Source organism: Peromyscus leucopus, chromosome 2 (assembly GCF_004664715.2).
Source record: "Peromyscus leucopus breed LL Stock chromosome 2, UCI_PerLeu_2.1, whole genome shotgun sequence".
Lineage (NCBI taxonomy): Eukaryota > Metazoa > Chordata > Mammalia > Rodentia > Cricetidae > Peromyscus > Peromyscus leucopus.
Window position 1 is genome coordinate 9,175,551 of NC_051064.1, and position 12,044 is coordinate 9,187,594.

The following is a 12,044-nucleotide window of genomic DNA, read 5'->3' on the forward strand; positions in this document are numbered from 1 at the left end:
CCAAGCAAGCTACATCAACTTGTGCCCAAAATCTCTTGGTTTTTTGAGGTAATAGTTTCTCCATTTTTCTAGGGAGAATGTGGCATCAAATTTTCTTTTCCCCAGTCTTCCAAAATCAAGGCCCAAGTCATTTCAGCTGTTTCTTTAGCTACACTTTACCACATGTGAGATGTATTCTGGTAAGTGTAATAGAGGTAATACATTTCTCCATAGCTGCAGATGTCCTCAGATGTCCTTTCCACCCATCAGATATTTTTAGGATCATCCTAGTATGTTTTTCTTTCCTGTATCATCTGCTTCAGCATAAAATATTTCTCTCCCTTAAACACCCAGAAACATTTCTCTCTCCTGAATATTCTTCTTTTATCAAAACTGCCCTAATTTCCATTATCTTCCAGAAACTCCTTTGTATTCTTCTTCGTTGTTTTATCTTGGGGAGGAAACAATGAACTTGACACCACACTACAGATGGAGCTTAACTGTGGACAAGTGACATCACTTCCCAAAGCATCATTCTCCCCACAAAATGAGGATAATAATAGTAACTATGCCATATGGTTATATATTTAGTAGCCCTTTTCTAGATCACTGCTGTGAACACCAGGTATATCCCATTATACAATAGATGTTCTCATTGGAATCTATCAAACATAAGATTCATTATTTACCTGCTCTCTCTCTACATACTCACATTCTTTCTTCATACTTCATCCTCCCTTTCAAAACATCAGATTAGCCTACAATTTCTAGCCTTACTGTATCCATACTTATGAGATAGAACCTTATGCTGAGAGAGCAGAGAGCAAAGGAGGCAGAGAGGAGTGAAGAAAACAGCGTCCCTGGGTAGAAAACTAAAAGCAAAGTGTGAAGCATACTTTGGACTTCCCAACAGCCACAAGGTTGGGAAATCACACCCTTTTCCAAGAGGCAGGCACGGGTCAGAGCAAATTGCTTCCTCCTTGTTTTTCCAGCACTGAATGAATAGTATATAGAACAATTTATGTCAGTAGTAAAGCTCAGTTCTGAGACTGTACCCACATCAGGAAAGAAGCACACACGTAAGTAAATACTTAGAATTAGTAATGATTGCAAAATTATCTAGTTTTTTAGTTATTATCTGGTGATAAGATCCTATCACTGAAGAGACCTCATATTTCAGTCACAGCTGGCATGTAGGAGAAGCAGGATGGCAGCTGATCTGGATAGTTCTTCCTTGCTATATAGATTTCACAGTGGGAGAAAATTCTATGAAAGCGGATAGGGAAGGGAAGTAATCAACAGTGTAACCCAACTGTGAACTTGCAAGCTATGACAACAAATTAGCAAAATGTACCTATTGGTGCAATGTTGGCATGGCAGTTGAAAGAGTAACCAAGAGCTTACTGATTTTACTTAAGGCCTGCTCTACAAGAGGAGACTCATGCCTGGCCAAACTCTGACTAATGATACCATAGTCTCTGAAGGAGAACTTGCTTCTATTATTTTGCTAAGCAGACATGCATCAAACTTCCCTTTAAATATTTTTCTTTATACCCATAGATTAATGTAACTTTCTCCCTTTATCAGAGAAGCTTCTTTGGGCAGTGCAAGGTTATTATGAAGAATCACCACTGGTCCAAGTGCAAAAAATAAGAGACTACAGAGTATTCAACCCTAAATAGGACATCTATTTTAATCTCCAGCATGGCTCAGGAAACACCGGAGAAGTAAAGGCAGTAAGATTGTAAGAGCCAGAGATTAGGAACAACTGCTGCAAAACAGTGCCATTTGGAAAAAACACAGCCAATCCACTCATGAACTCACATCATCTTTGGTTGCTGGCACAAGATTGAGATAGTCAACAGTTAAACCAGATTAAGTGAGAAGCCTACAAGGTCCCACTGCTTGCTGAAGAGCATTCGGTAGCTGATGGTTTCTGGAGGAGGAAGAGTCACATTTTTAAATATACTTTTATATTTCTTTTTTTTTATTTCTAAGATTATAACTACATCATTTCCCCCTTCCCTTTTCTCCATCCAAAGCAGTGGTTCTCAATCTTACTAATGCTGTGAACCTTTAATACAGTTCTTCATGTTGTGGTGACCCCCAACCATAATTTTTTTTTTTTTTTTTGCTACTGCATAACTGTAATTTTGCTACTGTTACGAATCCTAGTGTAAATATCTACATTTTCCCATGGTCTTAAGTGATCCCTGTGAAAGTGTTGTGCCCCCCCCCCAGAGGCTGAGAAAAATTAATCCAAAGGATTGAGGCCATCATAGGTTGTCTGTCCTTTAGTGGATGGCCCTATAAACTCGTGAAGGCAGAACTGAGCTCAGTGGGTCATGAACAACAAGAGTACAAGAGAGAAGGGAACATGGGGAAGGTGTGGGAGGATTTGGAGGAGAAGGAGTAGGAGGTGAATTTAATCAAAATATGATGCAGCCATATATATATGAAATTCTCAAAGAATAAGTAAATGTATGTTTTTAAAAGCTTCATAGTACTGCTAGGTGATACTGGGCAGGATTCTTGTATAAATAAGTGAAGAAGTAGTAGTACAAGTCAGGGATAGAGCGTAGCACTCCCAATGCCCAAGAATGATTTTCCTAGCATGGCTTAGGTCAAGTTTGAACCTCAGCACAGTTCCTACCTGTCCCCCCCTCCAAATAATCTAACCAATGTCATTTGAGAGTAATATGGATTTGAATAGTTCTAGAGATGTTTTGAGCTCAACAGATGGTCAAATCCTTAAACTTATGATTCTGCTTAAAATCAATGTTATTTTTCCTGATCTGGTAAGTATACAATATACACATTGAAATGTCACACTGTACCCCATTCATATAAATGATTATAAACTGTCAATTAAAAACTTAAAAAGTAGAGTTGTTTTCTGTTTGGGCTGATTATTGAAACATGTGTTGTTAAAACTGCTGTTCTTTACTATTTTATTTTAGGGAGACTCAATTTATACATCACTTAGCCAAATTATCAGTGATTTTTGCATGGAAAAAAAGTTATACCTTTTTAGCAAGAGCTCCCTCATATCCTACTCCTTTGAGGAAGCGAGGTGGCTCTTCCTTAGAGTGGTGGTATATCAATCTCTGAATTCTCACAATGATGTTTCTACTACCTGAATGCTCAAAATCTAATGCAGAAGGATATCTACAAAGCAATACTCTATCAGAACTGCAGGTACCTATCAAAGAATTCAACATGACTTGACTATGATCTGGTACATCAAAAGAGATTACTTGAATATCTGATATTTACAATGTGTAGGGATTCATAAACTCTTCATTACCCTAGGTTCACAAAAACTAAACATATAAGAGTTGGAGTGAAGAAAACAAAAAGTGAAACCTGTAGAAATGCCTTTACTAATTGGATATTTAATACTAGCTCCTCAACTTTTATGGAAAAATGACATAAAATATCTGGAAGACATTATAAATCACAAGATGAGGTATTTCAAGGATTTAGAATACATTTCTTTGAGATCTCTGCAAAAGAATAAAGTTAATGTTGCCTAGTAAACAAAGGTCCAGTAATAGATTTAATCTTTGAGAGGAAACCAATGTGTCCTGTGCCTGGTACATTTATTCTCTGTAATTCATACAGAATGTTTTTACTTTATCAGAAAAAAAATAACTTAAGATTACATTTTAAAAATTAGGAAAATAGAATTTGTAAACAACAAGATGATATTTGCATTATCATCTAAAATTTTGAGAATCTTTGCATGTGAAATATATTCATTTTACTGTAGTTTTACATTTTATATTTAAACAAGGAAACCCAAACATCAATTTGAGAGAAGTTATATTGACAACCGGCATGATAAGCTTCCTTTGAGTGCATTTTTTTTCAGTGACAGGATGGAAACTTTAGTGATGACAATATTTATGCAGTTACATATTGTAACTTGCCATCTTTTAAAAAGAGGATAAAATAAGATTTTTGGTATTTACAGATAATTCTCAAATATTAAAACATGTTAGGATGCTCTAGATAATATTTCTCTAGCACAAAACAGTTTTTCAAAATTACATGAACATCTTTTCACCAAATTTTAAAATTATAGACAGGTTATTTGATATTAATTAGCAAATTGCATGTAAAGCCTACTGTCCACATGTTAAGGGTGTGTCCATTCAATCTACTTCGTGATTTGAGTGATACACTTGACAGTTCACTATTATGTCAAGTGTTTTTTGTTGTTGTTTATGAAAAAATATGTTGAAAGTCATATTTAAATCATCATGTGTTACAATGGACCATATTTCACAAATTAATGAAAGTTCTTAGTCTAACTTAAAAAATTGAGCTTAATAAGCAAGCACAATTAGCTCCAATAAAATTTTGATTAAGTTGTAGAGCTTTTGTCTACTTCCAGGAAATTGTAGCATAATATCAGTTTTTCAATGAGTTTTCTCTTTAAAAAAATCACCCTTACACATAGAAAGAAATAGAGTATTTTTGAATCAGAAAGTTTACTTTTAATCAAATTCCTTTCTTTTTTTGTTCATTACCTTCAATTTATTATGCTATAATATTTTGATAAAATTTTTAACTTCTTTCAGGTCTTAAAATATGATAACTTTTTTATTCTGTTACAAATGAAAAAAAAACATAAATGATACCTACTTGTATGAAAATGTACTAAGTTAAAAAATTGAATTTTTTATACTGGGAGCTCAATGTTCTTGACTTTAGGACCATTAATTATATCTGCACATGTACATATAGATTTATATATGTGCATATGTAAATTTAAAGCTCTTTGAAAAGCAAAAAAAATATTGATGTGTATCGATTTTTTGTAAATAAGTACATCTCTAACAATAAGACCCATGCATGTGTGAATACTCATAATAAATGGAGGACTGCATTGGTGGGATGTGAAACTGGAGAGGAGTGGGTGCATACTTATAAGTTTAACATTTGAAATATTTATATTTTGCCCACTGGCTTACTAGTAGTTCATTATATCTTTTTGGAAAGCCTGTGTTTGATCTTTACTCTGGCTCTCTCTGGAGCTTTAAATTAATAAAACAACAAATAATTTACTATCTTGAAGCCAAACACCAAGGGCTGTGATCCTCTCATGTGATCCTCTCAGATCTTGACAACTTGGAATGGAGGGGAATACATATATCTCCATATGTACCATCACCTGTACTTATCATTACTTTCTTTCCCTATTATATATTCAAACATATTATTAAAAGTAGAAATCGAGTAAATGTATTAGCATGTCATCTCCCAAAACACACACATACCCTAAGTATGTATTGGAATATTGGAAGATTTAATTTGAATAAATTCTGAGAGAGTGAATGGAGTAGAGATTATTAGAGGAAATAGAAATATAACTTAAAAATATGTAAACACAACTCACACGTGATTTCAATGAAATCAATAAACAAAGGGTTGATTGCATATCTGCACACACTACAGAGCAGAATTAGTATACTCTCAGTTTGTCCAAATGTCTTGTATTCATACAAAAGCTGCGGGTGAGCAAGAGTAGATTACTTAAGTAACTAATTCTACTGACAAACACTTGCAGAAAAAATCATTGCATGGCATCCTAAAATTGTTTTGTATATTTGTCTGACTTTTGAAAATCCCTTAATTTCATTACATGAGAAGGAAATTTTATTTTTTAGACATAGGCTTCATATTAATAAAATTCATCCATATATTAAATTCCATGAACATAATAGAGCCTCTGCTTGATGGTTACACAAACTTGAGAATGATGAACTGATTCTGGGACTCATCTCTTAGATGCTAGAATCTTCAGACAAATGAGTCATCCATTGTAAAGAGCAGCGTGCAGCCGTGCCTCAAAGATGGCACTGGCTTCTGCCTTCTGCCCTCTGGACGGTGAGTGCTCTCTGTGATAAACAACTCCTTATTTGGCTAAGGCTAAGGATTTTGCTTGCTTCTGCATACCTGGACCTATCCGCAGTACCCACGTGGCAGATTGGGGTTGGCTGCCCAGAAGCTATTTAGGTTGTGGGTTGGCTTTCCCCAGGGTCAGAAGATTGTTTCAAGGTTCCTGAATAAACTGCTTGGAGAAGAGCCTGGTGTTGCGTCTTCCTTGTTGGTCGAGGCAGACGTGACAATCCTTCACTCACAGAAAAAAAAAAAAAAAAAAAAAAAAAAAAAAAAAAAAAATATATATATATATATATATATATATATATATATATATATATATATAATCTTAAGTTAATGCTGATACTTGAAACCTGGGTGATCCCTAAGTTCACAGTTTATGAAGTTAAAACAAGGAAACAAGAAAAACAAAACGGGAGAATATTTACTACAATACCTTGTGCCTTATAAAATAGCAACATTATGTTTCTAAGATCTTGGAAAAGAAAAGTAAAATCAGTTTTTAAGATTTCTTTTCGGGAGTAAAACTAATTTTGCAATGATATCAGATTTGTTATTTTAGAACAACAAATCTCTTGAGTGTTAGACACAAAATAAAATAACTTTTTGTGGTTTTATTCCTAAAATAAACGTTAATTCTTAAGGTCGATTTTCCTTAACTTTAGGCAGGAATATTCTGTAGAGGTTTTAGGCAATATTCAGACTCACCAAAGCAGCACGCGGTAAAGTCTTCAGTGTTTTTCTAAGGTATTTTTGTCATATGTCCATTTAGGACTCATCTGTGTGACCCAAATCTGTCCAGTGTTCGCACTTGTCTCACATTTTCAGGTGTTCTGGGGAAGGATTTTCCAGGCTCTTGGTCTTTTTTTTTTTTTTGGTTTTTCGAAACAGGGTTTCTCTGTGTAGCTTTGCGCCTTTTCCTGGAACTCAATTGGTAGTCCAGGCTGGCCTCGAACTCACAGAGATCCGCCTGTCTCTGCCTCCCGAGTGCTGGGATTAAAGGCGTGCGCCACCACCGCCCGGCTCTCTTGGTCTTATATCACCCTCTTTTCTTCCTTCTGCCCCGTCCTCCCTTCCCCTCTTCCTTTGCTTTTGTCATTACTGGCACATGTCCCAACATTCCCTGTGCCTCTTCAGTGCAAAGACACAGGCTGGTTACCAAATGACCTGTTTGCTCAGGCATTTTCAGAAGAATGGAAGCTGCTCAGAAAGATTTTCCCAGTTTTGAAAGCTCTTGCTTAGGGTGATATGGTAGGGTAAGATAAGGTAGGAAAGACAGCATGACTCCTGTAAGAGTAACCAAAGCATAGTCTATCCCTGGAACTGTTGAAATCACTCTACACTCTTCATAGCACTCAGTAGGTTTTATTATTTCTCTGTTTACTGGATGAGGGAACTGAAGCACAGAGATTAATGTGAATTTGTCATGATACAGATACAAATGGGTAGAGACAAGTGCATTCTGGAAGCCACATACCACCTTGCAGACTTGAGTCTATGCTCCATTGCTTCCTGGCTCCTGGGCTACTTTATTTCACTGAGTCTCACTTTTTTCATCTTTAGGGTGAAATGAGTGGAGATAAAACTTAACTACCATACTGTTGACAGTTCAGCTATGAACTGCCCAAGCCTTCAGTGGTTTGCTTTCTTGAATATGTGCCTCAAACCTGCCATTTTCCAAAGAAATACAAGCTTAAAAAATTTCTTTACTAGAGAGCCATTCTTATCATTGAGACTGAGAATGTATTGGTTATATTTGACAATATCACAAGTACTAAAGAAGAAATCTTTCTTCTCTCCAATCACCTTTACTTTCTTAGAGTTTTACTGGCAAGGACAGCATTGCCACAGAAGTTGGCACTCACATTACAGGGTCTATAGCCTTCTCAACAGATAAGGAAGGTCCCTTGCTGTAACCTGCTGAGCCTCATGGTCTTGGGAGAAGTCTTGCAGAACTTCAGTTTCTGATTATAAAAATATCCCCTCTCTCTCTCTCTCTCTCTCTCTCTCTCTCTCTCTCTCTCTCTCTCTCTCTCTCTCGTTTTTAAGACAAGGTTTCTATATGTAGTTCAAGATATCTTGGAACTCCCTATTTAGACCAGGCAGGGCGCAAACTCACAGAGGTCTACTAACCTTTACTTTGAGTGATTGGATTACGAGCATGTGCCACCACACCCAGCCCATAGCATTTCTTGATATCCCATATATCAAGCATCAGAAAAATGAAAATACAGAGTTGTGGGTGGTTTCATTAATGAGCTTTCTCAATCACATTTTGTTTTGTCTCAAATAAATTCCCCATCTCTTTGATCCCTGAAGGCCTCTCATTTGCTATCTTAATTTGTATTAAAGCATTTTTAAATTAGCTTAATATTTTTAACATTTAGGACTTTTTTACATGTCTATGTTTAGCCTGAAGATGGCCACATTTTCACTGGAAAAATCTGAAGAATTATCTTGGAAAAATTCCTAGTTTCTAAATGTATAAAGGGACATATCTTATATCCACATTAATGTGAATGACTGTGGGGTCAGTAATCAATGAGTAATAGCACAGTGCTGCATGTGTCCTTTCCTCTTTCACTTCTTTATTTACAAAGAAGCTATCAGGGCATTTTTGTGTACATACTTCTATTGCTTAGGTCACTTTGTAAAAAAACTGCCTTCAGAGCATTTCATTAAAGTAAATACATTCAAGAAATAATATTAGTATACACAATAATTTGTTCTATATGTACTTTCTTAGCCATAGACATACTTACTTATTTAACATACAAATACATAAATCTTAATAATTTGGTGTATTTCCTTATATATCTGAATATTTTTGAGTTCTATAAAGTATTGTATGTGAAGAGTAAGATATTTACCACTAAAGTACACATAAATCCTGATACCCTGTCTTTCTTTATTCATGCTTTGTTATGTATTATGTATATTTTCTTATTACCTGGTCATCTTGGGCAATTGTACACATTTCATGGTGATTTTTGCTCTTGGTTCTGTAGTTCCTCTAGATAAGAACATTAGGAAACTTATACAGCACCAATAAATTTGAAACAAATGTCTGTCAGTGGGAATAGAACAAATGATGATGGAAAAAATAAAGAAAAGTTAAAAAGAATAAATTGTGAAAAGTATCAGTCAGGATTATATTTTAAAGGTAATTTAAGGGCCCTGGATATAAACATATCTATTTAAAGTCATATTATTATATAGCACAAAATTTCCAATTAAGTATATATTCATATGTTTGTGCCCATAAATATTTCATATGTGATGAACATTTTCTGACAAAGTTTAAATTGTAAAGCATAGATTTCAAAATAGAATTTTCCTCTAGAATCATCAATTACTGGTCTCCTCTTAAATTTAGTATACTTCATATTTGTATGTGCTGTATGGCTGAATGCAGAGGAGAATCAGAAAAGTCATTTGTCTATTCTAACCTCTAGAAAGCTTCTGTGTTAACTGTTGAACACATGAGCAGAACAAGACAACACAGCCACTTCTCTGACAGATTTTCTTTTTGTCTGTTTGCTTTTTGCTTAGGAAATTTTTAAAGATTATTTTCTTCATTTAAAACCTGTTTTACTTGTTCTTTAGTCTGTTTGAATTCTATAGTTATTTTATTATACTTTAAATGTTTACTCCCTTCTTTTCCAGTTTTATGAGATCAAAATTTCAATAAATTTATATGTACTACAACTGTTATTTGTATCTCAGTTAATTCCACAAATATCCTTTAGATATACTGAATTTAAGAAAAGCATGTTTTTGTTAAGTGATATCAACAGCAGCTCTTGAGAGTTAGTTTCCTTCATGTAGGTTTTGGAGTACTTTATTCTATCTTTAAAACCAGACTAACTGTGCTCCACCAAGACTCTTCTGTGCAGTAACAGTAGAATCTTGCACAAATGAGTTAAACTTTGACTTTGTTTTCCTAAATCTTTAGAGATGAGGTTAATAATGCTTATGTCACAGAGCTGTATAAGAATTAAACAACAGCCTGTGTTTTGTAAATGCTGTTCCTTCAACCTGACTTTGTTTCCTTTTGTTTTTAATGTGGTGGTTCAACCTAAAATGGGAGAATGGCATCTTGGAAGTAAGTAGTAGTGGAATATTTTAAGCACTGGTCTGCAATTATGTAAGTAAATGGAAGAAGTGCAAGGAGGATATTGATGGCTTGCTTTTCCTCAGCAGAGCTGCATTAAACATAAAGGGGAGTCATTTTATTGAATAATAAAAGCCTGACAATCACTGTGATTGGCTGGCGGCCATTACTGCAGTGCAATTCCAAACAGCTTGTTTTTCAAAGTTCTTCTTGAATAACTCTCTCTAAACCCAGACATTGCCTGGCCTGATCTGAAGCTCCCAAACTCGTTTTTAAAGTGAAGTTGCTCACATTCCAATATTTCTGTAAGTGAAGGGAAAATATGTGCATTAGAATTGACTTCACTTTTATGTATTTGGATCTGGATATTTTGAAGAGATAGAAAATTTGGAAAATTTAACAAACTCAGGTTGAAATAGCATAATTCATGAGACATGGAAGAAAACAGTCATGTTTGCAGGGATCTATTAAAAACAAAACAAAACAAAATAATGTAGAGCAACGTGGTCTCAGCACAAACCACAATATTTGTTCTGCATTATCCAGATGAAAATCCAGTAGCTTCTGCACAGAACTTAAGGCTTCTTAAGTTCTTCTGGAACCCACTCTGATGCACCCATCTGTCCCTGTCAGCATTTCGAATCCTCTCTGGAAAGTGTGAATAATAAGTGGGTCCAGTTGGCAATTTACCAAGATAAATATTTAATAATTTTAATGGCTATTTTAAATATCTGTTGTTTAAATTGTGGATTAATACTTTATTTGATCAATAAATTCTGGCCAGGATGTTGGAGAAGCATTTGCTGCTAGGTTCTCCATAATGAATGCATACTTAAATGTCAAAACTGTCCAGGTTAGATTCTTTCCTATGCAGACATTTTATCTTAAACGTCAACATTGGAAAGAGTGAGATAAAGATCAGAGCAGAAACGTGAGAGCCAAGAAACTGTATTTATTTTCATTTTAAAACGCAGACGTGGCAATTAATTTTGTGAAATCCAGAGTCAAAGCAACACAGAGAAATGGTTTTGATATGAATATTGCATGAATGATGAAGAAAAATTAATGCGTTGCAGAGCCCAGAAAGCTGATTCTGCAACAGGCAGCAATAGAAGAATCCCAAAGCAGTCTGTGATTGGCTGATGGAATCTTTGTTCCAAAGGCAGGCATCCCGCAGCAGATGCTGGGTGAACTCCCTGTTTCGCCTCCACCTTCCAAAGCACTGCTCAGTCTCCTGGCTCATGCCTGAGCTCAGGCTGCCTTCTGGTTAGTGGCGCACATCTCCCCCTCTCGACCATCCGCCAGGTGCTTGCTGCCGGGCAAGCACTCACACAATGGACTCACTTGTTTCCCTCTCTCCTCTCCGTGGACTTGCAGCCTGAGAAAACAACTTGCAGGAGTCAAAAAGGACCCTGCCTGGAGCACGGACTCAAAGAGCCTTCCAGACAGGTCGAAGCTGGTGTTCACGCAGACAAAACAAACAATGCCCGGCCCACGAAAGAATAAATTATACACGTCCACGCCCCCGCCCAGCACCATCCAACAAGCAAAAGAAAACCTAGGATGGGAATTTTCCAAATAAAAGATTTTGTTTTCTCTTTCAAATGGGGAATACCCTCAGACAGCCAAAGGGATTGACGTTGGCTTTGCAGTGACAACGCCCCCCACATCGCCTAGCACGAATCCAGGTTCCCTGAGAACCACAAGGTGGGAAACAGACCTAGGGGGAGGAAGTGACATAGGCAAAGCAGTTTAGAAGAAATAGGAACTTCGAGATCAAATGAACAAAACGAGTTTTAAACCGGGCTCGAAGAGTGAAACTTGGGGAGAGGAAAGGACAGGAGCTCTCCGCAGGAAACTACCTGGAGATGAAAGCCGAAAAATAAGCAAGTAGCAAGCGCCAACTTTGCAGTGGACAGCAAGTTGTGTAGCCTGCGAGGCCTCTGCTGAACATCCCTAGGCTGCCCTTTCTGGCGGGGCGCCCGCAGCATCAGCACCAGCGGCGGTACCAGCAGTAGCAGCGGCGGCAGCGGCGGCGGCA